At 39.1% G+C, this 12,453-nt stretch overlaps 1 protein-coding gene and 1 pseudogene across 1 annotated transcript in view; one reads left to right on the top strand and one right to left on the bottom strand.

Moving 5' to 3' along the window:
* SHROOM4 (shroom family member 4) overlaps positions 1-12,453 on the bottom strand; it is a 216,989-nt gene that overhangs the window by 56,749 nt on the left and 147,787 nt on the right. The window lies entirely within an intron of this gene.
* On the top strand, positions 1,243-1,342 carry LOC123935676 (annotated as a pseudogene).

The raw sequence follows: 12,453 nt of genomic DNA on the forward strand, positions 1-12,453 counted from the left end.
AAGGGTACTGTGGGACATGCCAAAATGAAGACTCAGTTTAAACTGGAGGAGACTGGAGAAGTCGTGCCAAGTTTTGCATAAAGAAGAAGGGAGAGAGCAGGAATATGCTGAATGAAGAACTTACAGTTTCTATAAGGCACATGGGAAGTAAAATTAAAATGATGGTGAGAATATGGCAGCCCATAAGTGTTAGGGTAAAGCATTTACTTTATATAACCCAAGAGGCAAGAGAGAGGCTTTGGAGGCTCCAGGATAGGACAGCAACATGGTAAAAATCAGTGTGTGGGGAGGGTTATTCTGGTAGCCACGTGTAGGACAAATTATGGGGATAAATAGTGAAAGCATAGAGAAGTAAGCAAGCTGGCACCACACATACGATAAAAGGTAGAACTAGAGCAGGACAGTGGTTAAGGTGGGGCAGCGGAAGGGAAGGCTGGGAGGGAGGACATGAGAATCAGAATCAATAAGGTTGGACTACTAATTAAATATGAAGGAGAGAACGGGGTTAATGTGACCACGAAACACGTGGGAGAGCAGTGGTATCACTCATCTAAATACGGAAGTTGGAGCAGGAGCTGGCTTTGGGAGAAATGTTTGATTTTTTTTTTCTTAAAGATTTTTATTTATTCGACAGACAGAGATCACTAGTAGGCAGAGAGGCAGGCAGAGAGAGAAGAAGGGAAGCAGGCTCCCTGCTGAGCAGAGAGCCCGATGCAGGGCTCGATCCCAGGACCCTGAGATCATTACCTGAGCCAAAGGCAGAGGCTTTAAACCACTGAGCCACCCAGCTGCCCTGAAATGTTTGATTTTTGACAGGAGTTTGTTTCATAGGCTGTCAAATTATGTAGATAGGCATGCCCAGCAAGCAGCTTAATGTCTGGGCTGCAGTGCTAGAAAGAGATTAGGGCAGGCTATGGACATGCGGTCATTACCCCGAGAGGAGGCAGCTGATGCTGCTGCATTGGATGTAACTGCCCATGGTAAATGTGTGCAAAGAGGGTAGGTGACAGGTCTCTACAGAACAGCTAGAGTTCAGGTGAGAGAAGAGGAAAAGCTGATCAAAGAGACCCAACAATAAAATGTCATTTTCAATGATACTGGCAATATGTAGTTTTAAACTAAGTGTCTGTCAAGTGGCAGGACACAGGCATTCTTACGCATTGCTAGGTAGGAAGGGATATGGGTACACACTTGCTGGAGGGAAATGTAGTGTAGCAAGAGACATCAAAATGTTCCCACTGTGCTTGCTTCAGCCAACATACACAAAAATTGGAATGATATAGAGATTAGCATGGCCTCTGCAAAGGATGACATGCAAATTTATGAAGTACTCCATTTTTCTCCCCTGGAATTAGAGAACATTGCTGGTTGCATAACTTTGTGAATACACTGACAATCACTGAATGACACACTTGAAACTAATGAATTTTATGGTATGTGAATTACATCTGTTTTAAAAAATGTTCCTACCCTTTGATCCAGTCTTTCCACTCCTGGGATTCTATCCTAAGAGAACAATTAGAGACGCACACATTGATTTATGTACATGAAGTGTCATCTACTGCAGGGATATTTATGATGCTAAAAACAGGAATATTCTAAGTGTCTGACATTTAGGAAGAGTTAAGTGAAGTATCATACATCTACATGAAGGAAAAATAATCTGCCATTAAAAAACATGTTTCTCCAGACTACTTAATGATCCTGGAAAAGGCTCACAATATAATGGTAAGCCAAAGAAAAAGTATATAAACCTGTATGTAGTACCAGCCCAATTCAAAAAATATATATGCATGTACCTATATATTCATGTACAATCATACACATATTAAAAGACTGAAAACAAATACACTAATATATTCCCAGTAGACATTTATCTCTATGTGGTGGAATTAAGGGTCATTCTTAATATTTCTTACACCTTCACAAAATTGCAAAGTTGTCTCCACACATGCATTATAGCTGAATGAGAAAAGGTTTTCAAAGAAAAAAGACACCATTCTACATGGAGATATCATTTACCCTGACAGTTGTCAGATATAACTGTCTGATACATTTAAGTTAGGAATCTGCAATTATACCTGTCATTTCACTTAACGATTTCAAACATCTAGATTTCGCCCTCAGGTAAATCAGCCTAGAGCCCACCAGCTAGCAAAATGCTTCCCCAACAAATGCTTTGCTGCTTGGTAGTGTATTCCTCTGTTTATTCTACTACTAAAACAAAAACAAAAACAAAACCCAACCCTCCCCCAAAACCAAACCCCCCCAAACTAAAAAAATCCCCAAACCCCTGCATTTGACAGGTTTTTACCCCGATATTAACACTGGGAACTGTTCTTTGCTGTGAGAGGTGGCCAGGGCTGGAAGAATAAGGAACAAGTTGAAGGGAGACCAGGCAAAGGAAAGGGGTCAAGTCAAGGTCAGCATCATGGCTGTGCCCAGTGGGTTGAAAAATATTATTACTCAAGGTCTTCTTTTTTTTTAAAAAAAAAAGATTTTATTTATTTTTTCACGAGCGATGGAGAGAAAGAGCGAGGGAGGCAGAGGCAGAGGGAGAAGCAGGCTCCCTGTGAAGCAGGGAGCCCAATGTGGACTTGATCCCAGAACCCTGGGATCATGACCTGAACTAAAGGCAGATGCTTAACTGACTGAGCCACCCAGGAGGCCACTCAAGGCCTCCTTGGCTATAGTTTCTTCCCAGGTGCCTGATGAACTTGGTGGGACAAAATTTCATGGAGAGGGAACAAGGCACAGGAAAATCTGGTGTGGGGTGTGGCAGCAAGTACCATTTGTGAAGACAGCAAGTACCATTTGTGAAGACATCTAATTTCTAATATTTGTATACAGTTCACAAGGACCTTTCATACACACCATTCCATTTAATCCTTACAACCACCTTATAAACTCTACTGCAGGAAAGATGAAACTCAGGCTCAGAGGTGAAATAAATCACACAAGGCTTGAACCCGAGTTCTTCACTTTCAAATTCCTTTGCCTTTTCCCTAAACAGTGGTTCTCAAAGTTCTTCTATAGATCAGCATCAGCATCACTGAGAACTTATTTAGAAATGAAATTCTGGGGTCCGACTCCAGAACTTCTGGATCAGAAACTCTGGGAATAGGGCCCAGAAATCTGAATTTTAACAACCACTCCAAGTGATTCTACTGCACACCCACATTTGAGAGCCATCACTCCAAAGAATGCTACTATGCATTTTAAAACAGATTTTCTAAGGAGGGCATGTATTGCATGGAGCACTGGATGTTATACGTAAACAACGAATCTTAGAACACTACCTGAGGGCGAAATCTAGATGTTTGAAGTCGTTAAGTGAAATGACAGGTATAATTGCAGATTCCTAACTTAAATGTATCAGACAGTTATATCTGACAACTGTCAGGGTAAATGATAAAAACTAATGATGTATTGTATGGTGACTAACACAATTTAAAAAAAAAAAAACAGATTTCAAGCAGCTTCTTTTTATATACTGGCTGCTGGGAACCTGGGTGGCTCAGTCATTTAAGCATCTGCCGTCAGCTCAGGTCATGATTCCAGGGTCTGGGGACTGAGTTCCATATTGGGCTCCCAGCTCAGCAGGGAGTCTGCTTCTCCCTCTATCCTTCCCCACTCCTTGTGATCTCTCTTTCTCTCACTCAAATAAATAAATAAAATCTTTAAAAATAAATAAATAAATAAATAAAATACTGGCTGCTGGTGCTTTGACTTATGTGGGGTCTTGTCTTCCAAGGCAGCCTGGGAACCTTTCTTCAACTGTCAGTGGCTGTGTATATAGTCGAGGGGGCTGCCTGAATAGAATTTGGGCTCCAGGGGCAGGTGGGAACACATTACTTCATGGTGAGGAAGTTCTCAGAACCAAGAGGGCAATTCCCTGCTCACATCTTCTCTGTTTGGAGATATGAGCTGGTGAGCCACTGCTATATATCTACCTCCCTTTCTGAAATTTCTCTCCGTGAAGGCTTTCATATAGTTCCACAATGTCCTGCATGAGCCCCTGGGAAATTTCCTGATCTGATGTATTTACATTTATAAACCTCTAGTTGCTCAAGATTTTCATTTCTTTGGTTTTCATTTTTTTAATAGAGGCTTTTCCAAACAGCAATTTAGAAAAAATGCAAGAACTGAAATAAAATTATTTTCCTTCTGGGGAATATGAATTCCCCTACTCATGCCTCTCAACTTACTCCCTACCCAGTTTCCTCACTGCAGGTAATGGCTTGCTCTCTCTCTCTCATGCATGCATGCACTCCTGCACTCAATCATACACATTCCTTCCTCTTGGGATGGAGAATAAACAAATCAGTTATTTTTTTTTAAATTGGACTTGATTTAAATTGGATTTTGAATTTTGTCAAGGTAATGTTTGTAAAATTGAGACAAAACTCATACATAAATATAGATTTAATTCAAAAATACTAAAGCTAAAGACAGAATCACAGGATGAAAATTTTAAAGTATTCAAAATTCTAGCAGTGAACAGAATTTGTTCTTTGTCCCCAGCATCTTGAATAGTGCTTGCTTGGCTCTCAATAATTGAATGAGTGAATGAATGAATGAATAAATTCGATGCTAGTACCAATGTAAACAGGAAATATGAAAATACAAAAAAAATACATTTCCCTTCCTACCTAGGCACTAACATTGAAAAATGTTGGGAGTCCACAAGGATTATGAGTGCAGAGCATTCAGGCAAGAGGGCTTTGACACTGGAGATAGATCCTGTGGAACACTGAGAGACAACAGAACTTTAGGGCATCTTGACCTGCCTAGTACAGAATACATAATGTCTACTAACCTGCAGGCAAAAAATCTACATAAAAGAGGTCATGCTTGAGGTCTAACCTTGAAAGAAGGGTAGGGATTGACTGAGATGAAATGTACTCCTATAGAAGGAATAGCCTGTGAAAATCATGGAAATGGGAGTTAAAAATGGTGTCCTGAGAGTAGGATGTGAGAAGAGGGGTGGTGAGAGGTAAGGCTAGAGAAGCAGGCTGGGCCAGAACATGGAAGAACTAAGTCACCATGTTAATGAGTTTGGACGTTCCCACAGGCACTGGGTAGTAAGTGCAATATTTTAAGTATGACAGTGGCAGAACCAGATTTGCATTTTGGAAAGATGTTTCAGTTGACATTTTGTAGGGAGAAAAGAGGCAGGTGGACCACTTGGAAATAAAAGTTACATTCCAAGTGATCTCTGATTCAGGGACAGAGTGGAGAGGTATATTTGAAAATTATCTTGTCTGGGAGGTAGGACCAATAAATCTTGGTGTCTGATTGGACAGATGTGAGGAGTAAAGAAGAGGAGGGAGTCCAGAATATCTGCCAGATTTCTCACTTCAGCAAATGATTCAGCCTGTCACCAATACAAGCAGAAGAATAGGGAGGAAATCAATCCAATTTGGGACAAGTTGATTTTTAAGTATTTTTAATTTCTTTTCAGCGTAACAGTATTCATTGTTTTTGCACCACACCCAGTGCTCCATGCAATACGTGCCCTTTCTATTACCCACCACCTGTTCCCCCAACCTCCCACCCCCCGCCCCTTCAAAACCCTCAGGTTGTTTTTCAGAGTCCATAGTCTCTCATGGTTCATTTTTTAAAAGCAACACTTGCAGAAGGCAAACCATTCAAAGAGTACAAACAATACCAAAAAATGAGTCCCCCACACTCCTAGGGAAACCACTGTTAACATTTTCTTATTTATCCCCCAGTAGCAGTATGGTATAGCATTAAAAGCATAAGCTCTAGAACCAGACTGGATCTGAATTCATCACTACTAGCTGTATGGCCTCGAGCTAGTTATTTAACATCTCTGCCTCACTTACATCATCTGTAAAATGGAAATATAAAAATAGAACACCAAAAAAGCATACAAGAATACTGTTCAAAAACTTGATGTTTGTACTTAAACAGATAATTTCATATCTGTGTGTACTTTTTCACAATTTTTAAAGAATTGGATAGTATTACACCATGCAAATTTTTTCAGTTTATTTAATAACCTTTATCCAGTTAATGAATACTGAGGTTGTGTCTATTTTTTTTGTTATTACAAATAATGCTGCAGTGAATATCTCTGTAATCTTTACACACAGATGATTATATCTATTAGATAAAATGGAATTGTCGTTCACAGAATATGTGAATGTTTGTAATAAAGTCTCCTGAAATCCAAAGTGGTTATGGTAATTTGCACTTCCACCAACAATGTATTACAGCAATGCTTTTCAAACTTCAATGTGTAAACAAATCACCTGGGGATCTCATTAAAATGCAGGTTCTGATTTAGTAGTTCTGGGTTGGAACTGCATTTCTGACAATCTCTGGGTTGATACAGATACTGCTGGCCCAAGTATCACATTTTGAGTGCAAGGTATATAGCAAGGTGTAAGAGTGTGTTTCTCTGCATGCTTGACAAAAAATAACGAATACTGAATGCTCTGATTTTTGCCATTCTCCTAGGTTTATTCATAAGTTGTATCTTAAGGTATGAGTTGTTGCTTAAATAAATCTGTATTTCTTTAATTATGAGTTTTGGTGAGCATCTTTTCATTTGTTTTTATAGACCAACTTTTTTTTTCCTTAGTTGCCTGTTTAGGTAGGTCCTTTTTTCTCTTTTACAGTGATTTGTTGGTATTTTCCTTAGTAATTCTCAGTCTCAAGAGCTCTTTATATATAAAGGGAACAAACTACCATATCAGATGCAAAATCTCCTTCCCAGGCTTCTGTCTTTAGATTTTGTTTATACACTTATATTCTGCTGTACATTTTAACTTTGGTGTAGTTGAACTTAACAGTTTTCTCCTTGATGGCTTCCTTTGTGTCTTGTTTAGAAAGACCTTTAATATTTCATGATAAAATCATATATTAAAGATCATATACTAAACTATGTCTTTGGATCAATTTCTAGACCTAATTATGGTCCATTGATCTGGCACATGAATATGTGCCAGTTTCAATTAAGCTGTTTTATTTATTGTAGTTTTATAATGTGTTAGAAAGGGACTGGTCCCTTTATCCCTTATTACTCTTCTTTTTCAGACATTTCCTGACTAATATTACAGATTTATATTTCTATATGTACTTTAGAATCACCTTGGGCATGCTAATGTAATGTATGGTTGAATCCAGAATCTTGGAGTGTGGTCTTCCCTGGATACAAGGCATCTGGGAGTTATCAGCAGTACCTGAAGCCTCTCAAGAAAAGTTCATAGAATGAGAAAGAGGGTCTGAGACCAAACTTTAGATTAGTAGTTCTCAAAGTTCAATACTTAGACCAGCAGCACCAGCACTACCTGAGAACTCCTTGGCCACTGATTAGATCAGAAACTGTGGGGAGGAGGGAGCCAATATGTTCCGTAACAAATCCTCCAGAGAATTCTAGTGCACACTCAAGTTTGAGGACCACTGTTTTAGAGTATACCAGTAGTTAGGAGACAAATTAAGGAAAAAGAACTGAGAATAAACAGTAGGAAGAAAACTAGGAGAAAGAGATGTTTAATAATCAAAGAGAAGAAATTTCCAGAAAGAAGTATTCAACAGGGCTAGTATTTATTAAGCAACAACTACTTCTAAAGGGCTTTATACATATCATCTCACTTACTCATGTGACTCCATAAGGTTATAGAAATATTTGTACAGATCAGGAAATTGTGATTAAGTAACTTGCTAAAGGTTGGCCAGTTGGTAAATGGTTTGACACCAGTGTTATTATATGTCAGTGGCTACCTTCCTTCCTTTGTAGTATACTGCTGAAAAACTCTATGAAAATTGCTCATTGGAAAAGGAGAAGGAAGATGCTCCTTCCCTGTTTTTTCAACCTGGAGGACACTAATGAACCTTGGAACTATACAGAGAAGAGTATTGTGACAATGGAAGAAGCCAGACTGCCCGGGAAATGGGAAGGAAGAGAGGGAGACAAGGAACATAAGAATACTTTTCAAGAGCCTAAGGAGCTGGGCTGTGAAGGGAAAGAGAATCATTGTTAGAGGGGGATGAAGGTCAAGGGCAGATGATGTTTTTAGGAGAAAGTGACTACCTAAAGATACTTATGTGTAATTGAGACTAGTTTATTTTTTAAAAGATTTTATTTATTTATTTGACACAGAGAGAAAGAGAGCACAAGCGAGGGAAGTGGCAGGCAAAGGGAGAAGCAGACTCCCCACTAAGCAAGGAGTCCAAGGTGGGACTCCATCCCAGGACCCCAGGATCATGACCTAAACCAAAGACAAGACACTTAACTGACTGAGCCACCCAGGCATCCCTTGAGACTAGTTTAGATTAGGAATAGCATTCTATGGGTCTAGAGCAATCTTTGGTACTCATCCCCCCTAAGCACCACACCAGTTCTACCTATGCCCTCCAACTGCAGTTGAATCTCTACGTATCTTATCAGTCAACTCAAACTGAAGAGAAAACCAAAGAAAAGTCAAACAAACATTAATATCAAGCCTAACTCTTCCTACTTTAGCTTTTAAAAAACCTTATTTGTTTGCTTTACATCTTTAAAAGTTTGACTGGCTCAAACTTTGTAACTACCATTTACTTCTCCTTTCCTTTAGCCTCTGTACTGAATCAGTCACAAAGTTCTGGCTTTGATATATCTCTTCCATTAACTCTTCCAGTCTACTCTACATAAACAATCACACCACATGGCTACCTTACATTCAGTCCAACCCACACCAATTTCCCACGAACACCAATTTTATTCTTATTCACCTACTCACAATCCTGCAGCAGCTCCCCACTGCCTACTGGATAAAGTTTGCTTTTTCAGGACTTTCCATAGATTATTCAAATTTTCCTCTTACTGATTAAGTTGGATGGGCTTCCTTAATAGTCTCCAAACCTATGTTTCTCTCCATCTACTTTTTATGCCTTCCCGCATATCATTCAGGAATTCAGCCAACCCCCTCCTCTTTTTATTTCTTATTTTATTAAATTTTGTTTTATTTTTTTTTGCAGTGTTCCAAAATTCATTGTTTATGCACCACACCCAGTGCTCCGTGCAATACGTGCCCTCCTTAACACCCACCACCAGGCTCATCTAACCCCCACCCCCTCCCCTCCAAAACCCTCAGTTTGTTTCTCAGAGTCCACAGTCACTCCTGGTTTGTCTCCTCCTCTGATTTCCCCCTACTCACTTCTCCTCTCCATCTCCCAATGTCTTCCATGTTATTCCTTATGCTCTACAAATAAGTGAAACCGTATGATAATTGACTCTGCTTGACTTATTTCACTCAGCATAATCTCCTCCAGTCCCCTCCATCTTGATACAAAAGAAGGGCCATCTGTACCCCAATGTTCATAGAAGTAGTGGCCACAGTTGCCAAAATGTGGAAAGAACCAAGATGCCTTTCAATGGATGAATGGATAAAGAAGATATGGTCTATATATACAATGGAGTATTATGCCTCCATCAGAAAGGATGAATACCCTCCCTTTATTTTTAAATTTTTTTGCAAGATTTTGTGTTATTCTTCCAATTTTCAGAATCACTTGCTGCTGGTGTCACTCATTTTGACAATCATATATTTCCTTGCTCAACCATTTTACCTATGTATGTCTCATCTCCCTTCACTAGAGTTCAGATCTAGAGCATACTTCTGCTATGACTGCCCCCACATTGTTTAACATATTGCTATGTACATACTAAGCACTCACACTCAAAAATATTTATTAAATCAATGACATTGTATTACAGGAACTTGCTATTTAGAGATATTTGGTGAATTAATGTTTAGAAAATGCCAATTACTTTTTAATTTTCAAATGCCATATTAAAAACTGTACATTCAACTGGTGATATACCTAGTATCTCGTATTGTTCTAGGCATGTTCTCATGAGGTACCTATTTAATCTTTACCAGATCCCTGTCAGGTGCAAAGTACAGCCCTGAATCACCCGAAAGAACAAGACTATGAGATGGTTAGAGGCTTACCTAGTATTTCTACGATTTCCACTGACTACTGAGTTTATACTTAAAACCCCCAAAACCATTGCTCTATTCTTCATAACAGATTCCTTTCTTTCCATTTTTATTTTTAAAACAGGGTCCCACTTTTTTTTTACTTTTAATTAATTAATTATTTTTATATCACTATTATAATTTATTTATTTTTTTCAGCGAAACAGTATTCATTGTTTTTGCACAACACCCAGCGCTCCATGCAAAACGTGCCCTCCCTATTACCCACCACCTGTTCCCCCAACCTCCCACCCCTGACCCTTCAAAACCCTCAGGTTGTTTTTCAGAGTCCATAGTCTCTTACGGTTAGCCTCCCCTTCCAATTTTTTTTTTATAAACATATAATGTATTTTTATCCCCAGGGGTACAGGTCTGTGAATCGCCAGGTTTACACACTTCACAGCACTCACGATAGCACATACCCTCCCCAATGTCCATAACCCCCTCCCCCCCTCCCAACCCCACCTCCCCCCAGCAACCCCCAGTTTGTTTTGTGAGATTAAGAGTCATTTATGGTTTGTCTCCCTCCCAATCCTATCTTTTTTTTTTAATATTTTATTTATTTGACAGAGAGAAATCACAACTAGGCAGAGAGGCAGGCAGAGAGAGAGGAGGAAGCAGGCTCCCCACGGAGCAGAGAGCCCGATGTGGGGCTCGATCCCAGAACCCTGACACCATGACCCAAGCCGAAGGCAGAGGCTTTAACCCTCTGAGCCACCCAGGCACCCCTCCCAATCCCATCTTGTTTCATTTATTCTTCTCCTATCCCCCTAAGCCCCCACGTTGCTTCTCCATGTCCTCATATCAGGGAGATCATATGATAGTTGTCTTTCTCCGATTGACTTATTTCACTAAGCATGATAGCCTCTAGTTCCATCCACGTCATCGCAAATGGCAAGATTTCATTTCTTTTGATGGCTGCATAGTATTCCATTGTGTATATAACTAATTCCTATTCTCCTGAAACTGTTCCAAAAAATAGAAATGGAAGGAAAACTTCCAAACTCATTTTATGAGGCCAGCATCACCTTGATCCCAAAACCAGACAAGGATCCCACCAAAAAAGAGAACTACAGACCAATATCCTTGATGAACACAGATGCAAAAATTCTCGCCAAAATACTAGCCAATAGGATTCAACAGTACATTAAAAGGATTATTCACCACGATCAAGTGGGATTTATTCCAGGGCTGCAGGGTTGGTTCAACATCCGCAAATCAATCAATGTGATAGAACACATTAATAAAAGAAAGAACAAGAACCATATGATACTCTCAATAGATGCTGAAAAAGCATTTGACAAAGTACAGCATCCCTTCCTGATCAAAACTCTTCAAAGTGTAAGGATAGAAGGCACATACCTCAATATTATCAAAGCCATCTATGAAAAACCCACCGCAAATATCATTCTCAATGGAGAAAAACTGAAAGCTTTTCCGTTAAGGTCAGGAACACGGCAGGGATGTCCATTATCGCCACTGCTATTCAACATAGTACTAGAAGTCCTAGCCTCAGCAATCAGACAACAAAAGGAAATTAAAGGCATCCAAATCGGCAAAGAAGAAGTCAAACTATCACTCTTCGCAGATGATATGATACTATATGTGGAAAACCCAAAAGACTCCACTCCAAAACTGCTCCAGAACTTGTACAGGAATTCAGTAAAGTGTCAGGATATAAAATCAATGCACAGAAATCAGTTGCATTTCTGTACACCAACAACAAGACAGAAGAAAGAGAAATTAAGGAGTCAATCCCATTTACAATTGCACCCAAAACTATAAGATACCTAGGAATAAACCTAACCAAAGAGGCTAAGAATCTATACGCAGAAAATTATAAAGTACTCAAGAAAGAAATTGAGGAAGACACAAAGAAATGGAAAAATGTTCCATGCTCCTGGATTGGAAGAATAAATATTGTGAAAATGTCTATGCTACCTAAAGCAATCTACACATTTAATGCAATCCCTATCAAAATACCATCCATTTTTTTCAAAGAAATGGAACAAATAATCCTCAAATTTATATGGAACCAGAAAAGACCTCGAATTCCAAAGGAATATTGAAAAAGAAAGCTAAAGTTGGTGGCATCAACATCCTGGACTTCAAGCTCTATTATAAAGTTGTCATCATCAAGACAGTATGGTACTGGCACAAAAACAGACACATAGATTAATGGAACAGAATAGAAAACCCAGAAATGGATCCTCAACTATATGGTCAGCTAATCTTTGACAAAGCAGGAAAGAATGTCCAATGGAAAAAAGACAGCCTCTTCAACAAATGGTGTTGGGAAAATTGGACAGCCACATGCAGAAAAATGAAATTGGACCACTTCCTTACACCACACACGAAAATAGACTCAAAATGAACCCATGGTTCTTAATTATAAACATTATTCTTCTAGAGTCTTGGTGTAAGAAAAATTCTAATTAAGAAAATAGGTAAATAATGAGTA

Source organism: Meles meles, chromosome X (genome assembly GCF_922984935.1).
Source record: "Meles meles chromosome X, mMelMel3.1 paternal haplotype, whole genome shotgun sequence".
In the NCBI taxonomy this organism is placed as follows: domain Eukaryota; kingdom Metazoa; phylum Chordata; class Mammalia; order Carnivora; family Mustelidae; genus Meles; species Meles meles.